A 13,068-nucleotide genomic window follows, 5' to 3' on the forward strand; every position below is an offset into this window, starting at 1 on the left:
CATCGCGTTCTTTTGTGGTCCACATCAGGTTAACAACTTTTATGTATTTTGAACCACTGTTGTCTAATGCTTATGATGCCGGGTTGGTTGGTGTTAAATTATGTCTTGCTGGAGCGCAAGGCGTTGTTCGCTGACCGAACTACGTGATGGGGTAAAACGCCTCAGTAGGTCGCGGGGCAAAAAGCCCCATGGGGCGTTTTACCTCATGTGTTGTTCGGACTACCCACTTCCTAATGTTCGGTAGCTGGCGAACAACAAGTTTCTATACATTTATATGTATTTTTCTCAGCAACTGTATGGCAAGGGAAGTATATTGTTAACTGATTTGCATTGCATTAATTTATTATTTGGCCTTATGAGGCAGGTGAAAAACCTGGTCATACAATAGTGTCATAGCTGAACACTTGATAGGATGGAAGGTGTTACCTTCAGTGCCGTGCCTCCAGCGGTCTAACATATAAGAACAGCGGTCTCATATAAGACTTAGCCAACTACCATGTTCAATCTTTAATCTAGTGTATGGGGCTTCTTGCCTCAGGCCGTGGGGCGTTTTGCCCTGGGGTTGAGGCAAAATGCCCCATTTGCAGTTGCTTCACAAATCACTTCCTAGCTGGGAGTCCGATCATAAGTGAATGAATTTGAGGGGTGGAATTTAAAATAAAATGCCCAAAGAACACATTGAGCACAAATTTGGCCTTCCAGGTGATGTGAGACAAAAGAAGGTACCTATGTAGCAAAATAAATTATCTGGGGCGTATTGCCCAAGGCTACTTTATACCCTACGTACATTTGCTATGCGTAGGCTTTTGTACGTGACGTACTTTGTCCATACGTACTTTATACCCTACGTACTTCTGCGATACGTACTTTTGTCCGTGAGGTTCTTTTGTCCACACGTACTTTTTACCCTACGTACATTAGTTATACGTACTTTTGTCCGTGACGTACTTTTGTCCATACGTACTTTATACCCTACGTACTTTAGCGATACGTACTTTTGTCCCTGACGTACTTTTGTCCATACGTACTTTATACAGTACGTACTTCTGCGATACGTACTTTTGTCCCTGACGTACTTTTGTCCATACGTACTTTATACTGTACGTACTTCTGCGATACGTACTTTTGTCCTTGACGTACTTTTGTCCATACGTACTTTATATTGTACGTACTTCTGCGATACGTACTTTTGTCCCTGACGTACTTTTGTCCGCGTACTTTATACTGTACGTACTTCTGCGATACGTACTTTAATCCTACGTACTTTTGCTTACGTACTTTTGTCCTACGTACTTTAGCGATACGTACTTTTGTCCGTAACCCCCTCCGCTGGCTGGTTGCTAAAGCCTGCGAATATATAGGCTCCCGCAGCCTGTGTTCGTTTGATGTTTTCGGTTGAGACGGTTGAGTGATGGAGTCGATATCGAACTCGGACTTATACCCTGGCCGGATCTTCAAAATTTCTGCAAAACTGCAAAGGTTTTCGGTCGTGCCGTTTCGCCTACGGGAATTATCCTTTCTCAGACACGTCGTAGGTATGTGATATCTTTTTGTTTGGAAATGGCCATCTTGGTGTTGACCTCAGGTCAAAATAAGGTCTGAATCACCCAGGTTACGTAGCCGGTCGAAGGAGGTTATATGGCATGTCCATGATAAGTGGATGTCGTGACACATAGGTACCCTTTCCCATGTAACCGAGCTTCCTGCTAATATTAGCCACATTGACAAAGTTGGGCAAATTTTATCTATCAAAACTTATTGATCTAACTAAGTAGACTTCTTCAGAGCTCACTTACCAGATACTGTGATGACGATGAGCAATATTCACACTGTCTGGACGTAAGATGAAATATATCGGCCGACGGAGCGTGAATGGCTGCTTTCAATGTCACCATTTTCAGGTCTTTATCACTGCCATTATTTACCAAAACAGCACTGCTCTTGGAGACCGCGGCTGACAGTGAACACTTATCAGAGGTCAGCGCAGGGTCGACTACGGTGACTTTGTCCATGGGTTCACCGGTATCGCAAGACGCAAGTCTGCCCGCCCCTCCCCCGGTTTTCAGCTGCCGCATGAACTTGGCTTATAGGGACCCTCCCACCTTAACATTAGATTTGAGTTGAGATAGCCAAAATGGGGTCCCTGGCTCACAATTACCGGTTTCGGCACTCACAACATCGAGAAATGCCTTAACCCTAGAACGCCTAGGGGGGGGGGGGGTTGTATCAACCCCCCCTGAGGTTTTTTCGAAGTGCACGCTAAACGGCTTGTCGTAGCGGGCTGAAATTTTCAATACCCTCTGGGGCAACCTTTGCGCATCTTTTGCCGAAAAAAATTGATCGGGTCATGTCAGGTCACGGAGTTATGACGTCATAAGAGGTACAGCCTCCGGCCGACAGTTACCAAACGTGTGCGCCGAATCCCCAGGTTTTCTGCCGGTGATACCCACATTGTTTGATGGATCATGATGAAACTTCCCATGCATGTTGGGGCAAGCATTGGCTATCGTGTGGTGCAAGAAAATTGACCGGGTCAGGTCAGGTCACGGAGTTATGACGTCATAAGAGGAACAGCGTCCGGTACTATTTTTGAAAAGCGCCCGAACCACTATTTTGCTAATTCTTGTCACCTCAATGGGAATATGCAGCAATATTAGCTTCTATAAGGAGCAAATGGACCTTCCAAATCCAAAAATACAATCAGATTTCAAAAATTTAAATTTTGATTTTTCGAATTTCTGCCGCCGACTGTGACCTTGCCGACTTCCGGCGCTCCCAACACGCCATTTTTAGAGCTGGGGAAACGAAATACATACCAAACGATAGAGAATTGATCAAGGAACACGATAGTGAAGGTTTCAAGTCGATATCTCCCACCGTTTTGCCGCAATCGCCGCGGAAAGTTGAAAAAAGTCAATTTTTCCGAAAATTTGACCTTTGACCGGTCAAAAGTAGGTCAAATGTTGACCTAGGACCAAAAAATATACCACCAATCGCGAGATCTCGTTGAGAGCAATCCGTTGGTTTTTTTCCGCTAAGCTCTACGACCTTCCGTTTCGAAACGCCAGGGGGGGGTCGTAACACCCCCCCCCCTGGTCGTTCGTGTTATGAGAAATGGCCTGGTCGTGCGAGGGTTAAATCGGAAATATTGAATTTCAAAATTGCAGCATTTTGATTCAGAGGGGCTAATGCTTAGGAATACCCCTCTGAATGTGTGACGTCAGCGCAGATATCTAACGATTTTTGAATGTTTGACTAAAACGTTTTGTAGCACGCGGTGGTATATGCTATTTGCGCGCAACATCTGCCGCAAACGCCGCACTTCTAAAATAAAGTCGCTAGAAACAGCGGAGATCCCAAAAAAAGTAAAAAGTAAAAGTCTAATATCTTGAAAACCGGTGAATATTTTTCGGTGAAATTTGGTAGATATTCGTTTTCGCTCTTTCTGAACCGAGCGACATCACTTTCATGCCAATTCATAAACTTTTTTGAAGGTGGGAGGGTCCCTTTAAGTATTCAGCCTCGTAAAATATACATCGGTATTTGAATTTTAGGTTGAACAAATTTAGTTTGCACGATACTTTTTTCCGAACCAAGCAAATTTGACCGGATGAAAATGACATATTTAGTTATTTGCATGGGTTATTACATAGATCACATTGACATAGGTAATTACATTTATAAGTTAACCCTCGCACGACCAGGCCATTTCTCATAACACGAACGACCAGGGGGGGGGGGGTTGTTACGACCCCCCCTGGCGTTTCGAAACGGAAGGTCGTAGAGCTTAGCGGAAAAAAAAACCAACGGATTGCTCTCAACGAGATCTCGCGATTGGTGGTATATTTTTTGGTCCTAGGTCAACATTTGACCTACTTATGACCGGTCAAAGGTCAAATTTTCCGAAAAAAATCAAACTTTTTCAACTTTCCGCGGCGATTGCGGCAAAACGGTGGAAGATATCGACTTGAAACCTTCACTATCGTGTTCCTTGATCAATTCTCTATCGTTTGGTATGTATTTCGTTTCCCTAGCTCTAAAAATGGCGCGTTGGGAGCGCCGGAAGTCGGCAAGGTCACAGTCGGCGGCAGAAATTCGAAAAATCAAAATTTAAATTTTTGAAATCTGATTGTATTTTTGGATTTGGGAGGTCCATTTGCTCCCTATAGAAGCTAATATTGCTGCATATTCCCATTGAGGTGACAAGAATTAGCAAAATAGTGGTTCGGGCGCTTTTCAAAAATAGTACCGGACGCTGTTCCTCTTGTGACGTCATAGCTCCGTGACCTGACCTGACTCGGTCAATTTTCTTGCACCACACGATAGCCAATGCTTGCCCCAACATGCATGGGAAGTTTCATCATGATCCATCAAACAATGTGGATAGCACCGGCAGAAAACCTAGGGATTCGGCGCACACGTTTGGTAACTGTCGGCCGGAGGCTGTACTTCTTATGACGTCATAACTCCGTGACCTGACATGACCCGATCAATTTTTTTCGGCAAAAGATGCGCAAAGGTTGCCCCAGAGAGTATTGAAAATTTCAGCCCGCTACGACAAGCCGTTTAGCGTGCATTTCGAAAAAACCTCAGGGGGGGGTTGAAACAACCCCCCCCCCCCCTAGGCGTTCTAGGGTTAATTACATACCTACCGGAACAAATACAACCGCCTAGGTAGGCAGGCCAGCCACAACTATATTCAATCCTTTTGAGGTGCAGAATTGCAACCCAGTAGCCCTCTAGCCTACTCCCTTTATATTTTGCATGTGTTCTCGCCACTCTCCACTAAATCTGATGCGCTTGATAGCAGTTTCTGGGGAATACCTGTAGCCTCATTTTTACTACAGCTACATTGTCACAATATGTCACAATGCGGAGCATCGTGATCATTTGGCAAACCGGATGGACAAGCGATTTTTCTGTGCGTTTGTTTTCTAGCGATCAAGCAACAGCATCATTAAATTTCTTAAAAAAGGGTTTTATGAAGCTTTGAGCTCCAACATAATTAGTGGTATTATCGTATACCTACAGACTGTTCTATTCTACTGAGTTGGGCTTATTATGTTTTAGTCAAAGAACATTGTGAAGCGATCCACTTAATTTGAATGCTAGTAACGTGTCCTTCGAAGTTTGTTTGCCTTGTTGATAAAGTTCCAAACATCCGCATTCGGATTTCCACTGTGATATGGTACATTAACATGAAAGGTTGAAATAGCCCAGCCTTCAAAGGAATTTAACAGTGACCAATTACAATAATGCGAAGTGGTAGGTGACGCGATAATATAACATGCTGAAGAGAGATCTACATAAAACTTTTACACGCACACACATTACAGTAATGGCTGTCGGACGTCGGTATTAAAGTTCTGAATAGACGTAAGTTAACTCTCAGCCACCCGCAGTCCTACCAGTAAACTAAGTATAAACACGACCAGTCTTCGCATGATAACTTAGAACATTGCTACTTGGCAGACATGTGTATACATAGATCATTGTAGGTAAGTTATCTTTATTTAGACTGTCTCTATTGGAACAGTTGACGGCTGGTTGGGTTCTCGCAGAAGGCATTGTATCAGCCTGGGAGCGACACTGTCTGGTTGCCGCATACGCACTCTGTATAGCCCTTTAGAGAGCGTTTCCGAATATATTGCACCCGGAGGTTGGTTCAAAACAACGAATGAATGGGTGGCATCCCATGGCGATAGGTGTGCAGTGCTAGGTAGGATATTTTCAATGTATCTTTAAGTTTTTATTTAAAAAATGGTTATGGTGCTTAGAGTTCAAGAACGCAATGCTATATAGCGAAACATTTGTAATTATCGCAACCACTTACCAAAAACTGCTACATAGCACGATAAGGTACATGTTTGTAGATATTTGTGCATTACGTTTCTCGGTCCCGAAAGTTTCACCGCCACATCCAGCAATGCACTTTACCGTAATTGCTGTGGGGTAAGTGAATGGACTCCTAGGGCAACATTATTTGTCTTTCCCGCGCCAATTTAGCGCGCGCCACAGCAGATGGCTCGACCGGCCACCGTCACTGGTCGCCGCTCGATTGTGTGACACTCGCCAGCGACAGGTACACGGGAAAGGCGTAGCGGACTGCTGGCCTTCCTCCAGCTCTCAGCGTCACAGACTTGATTGTTGGACACTTCATCAGTGGTGGATTTCCAGAGAAAGGCGTGGCAGGCCAGTCATTAAACTTTTTCAGTCGCTGTCAACCTGAAAATGGATAAATAGATCTGCAAAAGTGATCACTTTTATTTGTTTTGAAATGGAAAATAATCATAATAAAATTTCAAACCTTAATTTCTTTGGGGACTATTCCTTTTAACAGACGGTGACCAATCACCTCAGACTAGCCCACGGGAGTTCAAACTCGGTCGTCACTTGTCAGGACAGATGGGAGGGCCAGTGCCAGCCACGCTCTCAGCCGGTACCGCTCTGGGTCAGTCGGCCGACGGAGCAGTAACTCAGCACACAGACAGCCCCTGCCACTACCAGCGGTGCAGCCCCAACGCTGAGAGCCGCTGCGATTTGGGGTCAGTGAGGGGGGAGGGGCCGGTGAGGATGGGAAGGGCTAGAGGGCCATTCTCCTCCGCAAACGACCAGGAAGTGGGAGGGACGGAGAGGAAGACAGAGGGATGAATGAAGAGCTGGAGAGTGAGGTGTATGGTGCTGGTGATTACCGCTTTCCGCCGTGGGATTAACGAAGAACGCCGAGTGGCGCCGAGAGGTCAGTGAAAATAGCCAAGCCAGGCTCCACGTGCGGCAACAGCCGAACTCTGCAGAGTTGAGCACCTGAAACGAAAAGTTTCGATCGTACAATAATTTTACTTGATGTTAACTCGCCAGCTCACGTCTCTTTATAGGCGCCGATGCTAAAGGGCGCTCATAACCACGTGAATTGAGGTGAGCTCGTCCATGTTGTTGGATAACTTTTACTCGACTACATAGTTACGCGAACGCCTGCGCTTTCGCCTCCTTTGAGCGCGTGCGGCCGTCGTCTTTCATTCCACTGAGAGCCGATCTCTGACCCCCGTCACGTCTCCGCCCTGTCTGAGACGGAGGTTGTCTGCTACCGGCCGGCTACGAATCTTTTCTTCGACTTGTGGGCGTCTGGTTATACCTGCCGAACAGACTTCAGAAATTCCCCGGAGCTGCGTTAATCGCCGCTCAGAGTTCATGCTGCAGTCTAGCTTCTCTCCTTGGTCAAATGGATTCGCAATAATTCAAGAATGCCGAATGGAGCCCTGTGCGACTTCTGGTCTAATCTCATCGTCACTCGTCAGTTCAGACGAGATGTGGGCAGGGAGAGGGGCGGAGGCCGGCGGCGCGGCGCCCGCCTGGCTGCTAACCAGTGGACGTCGGTGCCCGCTGAGGCTCGTTTGGCGGGGGTCAAATGTCACGGGCAGCCCCGGGCACTGGTAGCGTCGGCTGTCGAGAGCAGAGGGGGGGGGGGTGTCGGGTGGGGATGGTGATAGGGGGGGGGGGGCTCACAAGTCACAAGTCACAGGCCGCTGGTGAGTAAGAGGAGAATGGTGTCGCATGTTTACAGTCAGTTGGTGCGGTGAACCTCACTGTGTGGTTTGCGTGCGAGCACCTCTGCGTCGTAGCTCAGCCGCTCCAGGAAGGGACCTCCGTCGTCTGTGACTGATGGTGGCTTCTGCCGCTTACTGGACTCCCTACGAGATTGGGCTGCAGCACGTGTTGTGTGCTTTGCACGGATCAAGCAGCGCAGGCACTTCGGCTGACCATAAAGCGAGCCAATCAGCGTGTAAAGGCTGCGGCGGCCGACCGACGGCCGGGTCGGAGAGGGACTTTCTGACGAGTTCTGGGTGTCGGACTGTCCTTGTGCCCCGGAACCTAGCTCTCGCTTCTCAGATCGACTGGAAAAAGGAAGGCGCAGCCTCTACCAATGCAGTTTCCGGTGGCAGAGCTCCTGAAATACCTATCAAATAAAAGTGAGTGATCTTCACTGAAATCTGCACAAACCAGACGGGTGAGTACGACATGAAAATACTTTGAATAATTGTTTATGGGTGATGCAACACGCGACATCACGGCGATCGGTGAGTGCTTTTTCTATAGATAAGTGCCAGCGTTGAACAAATAGGGCCATTTGTCCTCAGTCCTAGGCGCACATTTTATTGTGCTGGCGCTATCTTCGACTGATTTGTTTAATGTTTTTTTTTGCGGCATCTAGGCTGAGGAATGAACAACCCTTCAGTCCGTGTGACCTGTGGGACAAGGCACCAACCAGCGGATGACATGGCTTTGCGGCGGCGCCAAGCCATCTTACATTTATATTATCTTACATTTTCTATCAACATAAGCGTTTAGTACCTGCGATTGTAAAGTATTCGCAATTTTATGTGACGTTAGAGATAGTCTTTTGTTTTGTTCACTGAATTGATATCAAGGGATCTCGGTGGCAGCTGAAGGCATTGGGCAATAAGAAACGTTTCAAGAACATTATCTACTTTGGTAAGTTTTGCTGAAAGGCTGCAACTTTACAATGTTTCAATAGTTCGTGTGCCTTTAAATTGTATATTCAATATTCATGAATCGGAATTTGTTTGAACTCGACCACACAATGGCTAATAATAGAGTATTTGACCTTATTCCTGTGCTGCTGAAGTTGGGAGTGCCGGCTGAGCTGACCGTCATGAGATCTGTCCACGCCGCCGGATACAGTCCAGCCCTCACGGCGTCATATCTGGCCTTTAGTGTGGCGAGTGCTACCGAGCAATGGTCATAACAGTGAGACGCTCAAATGGCAGTGCCCGAGGTGGACTGGGCCGGTCTCCCATCGCCCGTCTTCCGCGAACGCAGTCAGCTCATCTGCGGCTGATTCACTGACGGCTGATTTCGGGAAAATAATTAAATGGTTGGCTGGTTTCTAAAGGTTATCTGTTCATCACAACAACCACAATCAACTATCAACAAGGTCATGTGGCGGCAATTAATTTTAATGCGTTTCTCCATTGACTGCAAACGTTGTTCTTGATTTATGTTTATCAGGTATGCCGATATACGCAATTACGGCCGAATTATCCATGAATACCAGTCAATGCCGGGATAAATTAAACGCGTTTTCATAGTTTATTTGTATATGAATTGCCGCAGTATTGATCGTCCAGTAAAGGCTCCGCCCCATGCATCTTAAACAATTACTTTGGTTATGATGAAGTGAGAAAAATTGACGACATCCTGAAGCCCTCGACACACAAATTTAAGCCATATTTCAGCGACAGTGATCGATGTCGGCAGCACATATCGATCGACAAGACTGCAACTCAAACTATCTACACATGCTGGCGGCACCACAAAATCCGCTGCTGCTGGGTATGCTGTATAAGTTGCCGTTACGAGCAGCTGACTCTTGGTAGTCTGAGCACACAACCAGACCGCCCGCCGGCCGCGGAACTCTGCGGCCAGATTGTGACCTCCGTACTCGCCATCCATCGAGGCAGATGACGTGCCGGCCAATACCCGTAACGTGCTCGTTCTTGGGGCCATCGATCAGTGAGGGGTCAGCAGTGGTCACAGACTGCGTCACAGCGGAGGCTATTGGAGGGGCCACTGCACTTGGACCATTTGCATTGGTCGGACCACCGTACTGGGTAGGTATGTAGGTAGACATGTAAGTGGTGAAGAGGCATCCAAGGCACTGAGACAGGGATAGGTACCAGTGACAGGAGTAAGTGCAGTAGGGCAAGATATTCAGAGTAACTGTTATCCGGCTCAATAAATAAATGCATGAAATGCATGTGCTCATTCAAACATCTAAACTTGAAGTTATCGTTCGGATTCGTGTGCTGTTTCAAATTTTCAATCGAAATTTTACTGGGCACTACTAGAGTTCCCCTGGACGTGAGGAGTGAAACTGCAGCTCCTACCCTGTCGCCTAGATGTCGCTGGTATGAAGCGCCTGATTTTATGCTGTTCCGCATGGCACCGACTTGCATTCGCCATGTTTGCGGTACGGCTCAAGTCTTCATAAATGCTTATTGCTTATCCGGGCATAAAGCGGCTGAACCGACGCGCCTGGGTATGGAACCATTGTGATGCTAAAATTTCGTTCATAAATGCAATGCAGCTGTGGTGAGAGTCGAGGCTGAAAAGTGATGCCTTTTCCGTTCGGAAAAGTCTAGGCGTCTTGCGACGATTCCCCTGAACCATGTGCAATGTGTATGAACCAATTTACATATGCCGGTAATGAAAAATACAGGGAATCCGATCCGATCCGAAACATTTTGCAATATTTAATTTAGTGCCAGCGTAATACTGACGAATTAGTTCACTTGATTATCCAAGCTGTCAACTGAAATGGATAGTCAGCAAACACTTAAGTTAAGTTCGTGGGTGCGCTCCTGGCTAATTCAACCCTGTGCTTCTGGTATGACGATGACGCTATACTGTGCGTGCGGTAGTTTCCTGAAATCTACTGCTGCCGCCAGGATAAAGGCAGAGACCGAGTGCTGATTTAGAGCGATATTTATTTTATGGCCACCAGTAACCAGATTGCCCATAATCCAGTCTTCCAATGTTGCCAATCCATTAGCTGCACCATCAGTGGTCGCCATAAATGAGATGGGGTCTGCTCGAGTACTAAGCTGTCTCTCCGAGCCGATCCGATCCGATCAGTACTCCCTATCCGATCCATCCACACCATTGCTATATGCATCCGCTATATGCAATAAATGCATGCAGCTTTCTCGTGGTGAGGCGGTTTACAATTAAACCGCAACGCAGGATCAATGTGTTATGATTTTTGTTGCCTTTACGTTCGTTCGCCAGGAACTTTGCATAAGTTCCTTTTGATTAAATCTTTCAACTTATTTGAGTCAACGGTGATGTGTACTATTGACATGGATTGATGTATCCATATTGACGATATTTCGAAAGCCCGACTGCCGTAAGTACATCGAAACGTCCCTTGACCAGAGATACGGTTTGTGACTCCCGGGACTAAATGCCTTGCTCCAAGTTGACGAGTAGGTTGTCTCTGTAGCTTTGGTGTTGGGAAAGTAATTGTCGCAAGGAAGTGCTTCCAGACCAATCCAGCTGGTGTTGACGCTAGTTAACTATACTAAATATTTTCCCTTTATTTTCATACAAAAATGTGACCTGAATTATGAGGTACTTTGGACGTAATTTGTTTGAACTTCAACCGTTAACAGGTCAACAGTTGGGTGCCTGATAGGTCAGTAAATGTCCGCTCGGTATCCTCACGGTAAGTAATGGCCCTTACTTCTGTCGTGCTGGACTTATGTGGCACGCCCACAGACATGACAATTCCAGATGAATTGCTCAGGTCCACGCGGTGCCACCGCTAGCCGGGCCTGGGCCGCTGCTGATTGGTCCTGCCGATCGGTGACGTCACGCGGACAGAGGGGGCGCGCAGGCGGTGCCCGGAGCTGTGCCCTCTCTGCCCTCCGGCGCCGAGCCTGTGACCGTAGCGAGCTGCAGTTCCAGCCGACGACTGCCGTCCGCAGGGTCGCAAGTCACACCGGTGGTGTCGGGACCGGTGGGCTCCGCTGTGGACGAGTTGTCCACCTCAGGAGAGGCCATATTTAACGCAAGGTTGGTGCATTGGGTCCGAACTGGCGTTGATGGACAGATTAAAAATGTCGCTTTGCCTTTGCATTTGTCTAGCGTCGTGTAGGCTGGATGAATTTGAAACGGAACGGTCTCAGGCGGGTCTTATGATTTGGAAGGATTAGGTTGAAAACTTAATTTGACGACTTAATTGTTGTTGTCCTCTGAAATTACGTTTCATATGTGTCGATCAGCACGCAAAAAAAAAAACTACACAAACTCTTGCCTGTTCATGTAAAAATGTCGATCGTAAAATGGATTTGACAGCTTTAGTTAAGCAACCCGTTTTGATGTTACGAAATAATGTAAAAATGTGATGAAAAACACTATTTTTAATGAAATGATGAGATATAAATGGCTTCTTTGAATATGCTCCGTCCTATTCCGACACGTAAAAATAAGGATGACGTGCTTTTAAGCATGACATGTTACAAGTCTAAAGTTATTCGCCTCTACGCAGCTTTGGAACCTGAGATCAACGTAATTAGTCCCTATTTATTTACCATCCCCCAAACACTCACACAAATCAGCTTAGCCACACTTTCGCCTCCATCAGGATCCGAGAAAACACTTGCTTATTAGCTCCTTGCTACAAATATAAAGCTATTCATATGCTATTTCGTTTTATTTACTCTTTAGCACAAGCAGCTACCACATCTGCAGTTCATTAGATGCAATTCTGATGCCGCGGGTCTGCAGCTGTGTTCGATAGCTGCAGGCCGGCGCTATCTTTTTCTCCCATTACCGCAATCAAGCAAAATTTGACAACCGTTTTAACTGATCGTCGCTATGATTTTGTCGCTTTTCAGCCTTGTTTAGCTTCTGTGCATCATTTATTAATTGATTTTTCAACTGATGTAAAATGTTCTTTCAATGGTTTATTAGTTACAATGTTGTACTTACAATGGTTTCTCTGTTCTCATTCTTTATCTTGTGAAGATTTAAAAAAAAGTTTTAGATCTTAGAACTCTGAAACGCTAAACATTTTCAGCTATGTGTAAGCCATGTACATAGAAGCTGTCATCTTTAACCCTCGCCGGCCGAGGGGGGGGGGCGGGTGCCGCCCCCCCCCCCCATAGGGTTTTTCGCGATAGCTCCGAACACGCTGGCGGTAGAGAGCTGAAACTTGGCATACCTGACCTTTGATCCAAGCCGCATCTTTTGACACCAACCGCATTTTTGGGTCCGGTCAGGTCACTGACCTATGACGTCATAAGTGAACCTCTGCACTAGGGCTGATAATCCCGGGATCGGGATCCCGGGATCCCGGGATTGTATTAATCCCGAATCCCGGGATTAGAAGCATCGGGATTTCGGGATCCCGATATTTTCCGTACAGAAACATCGTTCATAAAGTGTAGCTGATAGTAGGTATGTAAAAAAAGGTAAGTGAGTAACAACGCATTACAGTGCAGTTTTATGTCCAAAGATCTTACTTACGCCGTGCAAAGTCGTTATGCA

Source organism: Amphibalanus amphitrite, unplaced genomic scaffold (genome assembly GCF_019059575.1).
Source record: "Amphibalanus amphitrite isolate SeventyFive unplaced genomic scaffold, NRLGWU_Aamphi_draft 000785F_arrow, whole genome shotgun sequence".
In the NCBI taxonomy this organism is placed as follows: domain Eukaryota; kingdom Metazoa; phylum Arthropoda; class Thecostraca; order Balanomorpha; family Balanidae; genus Amphibalanus; species Amphibalanus amphitrite.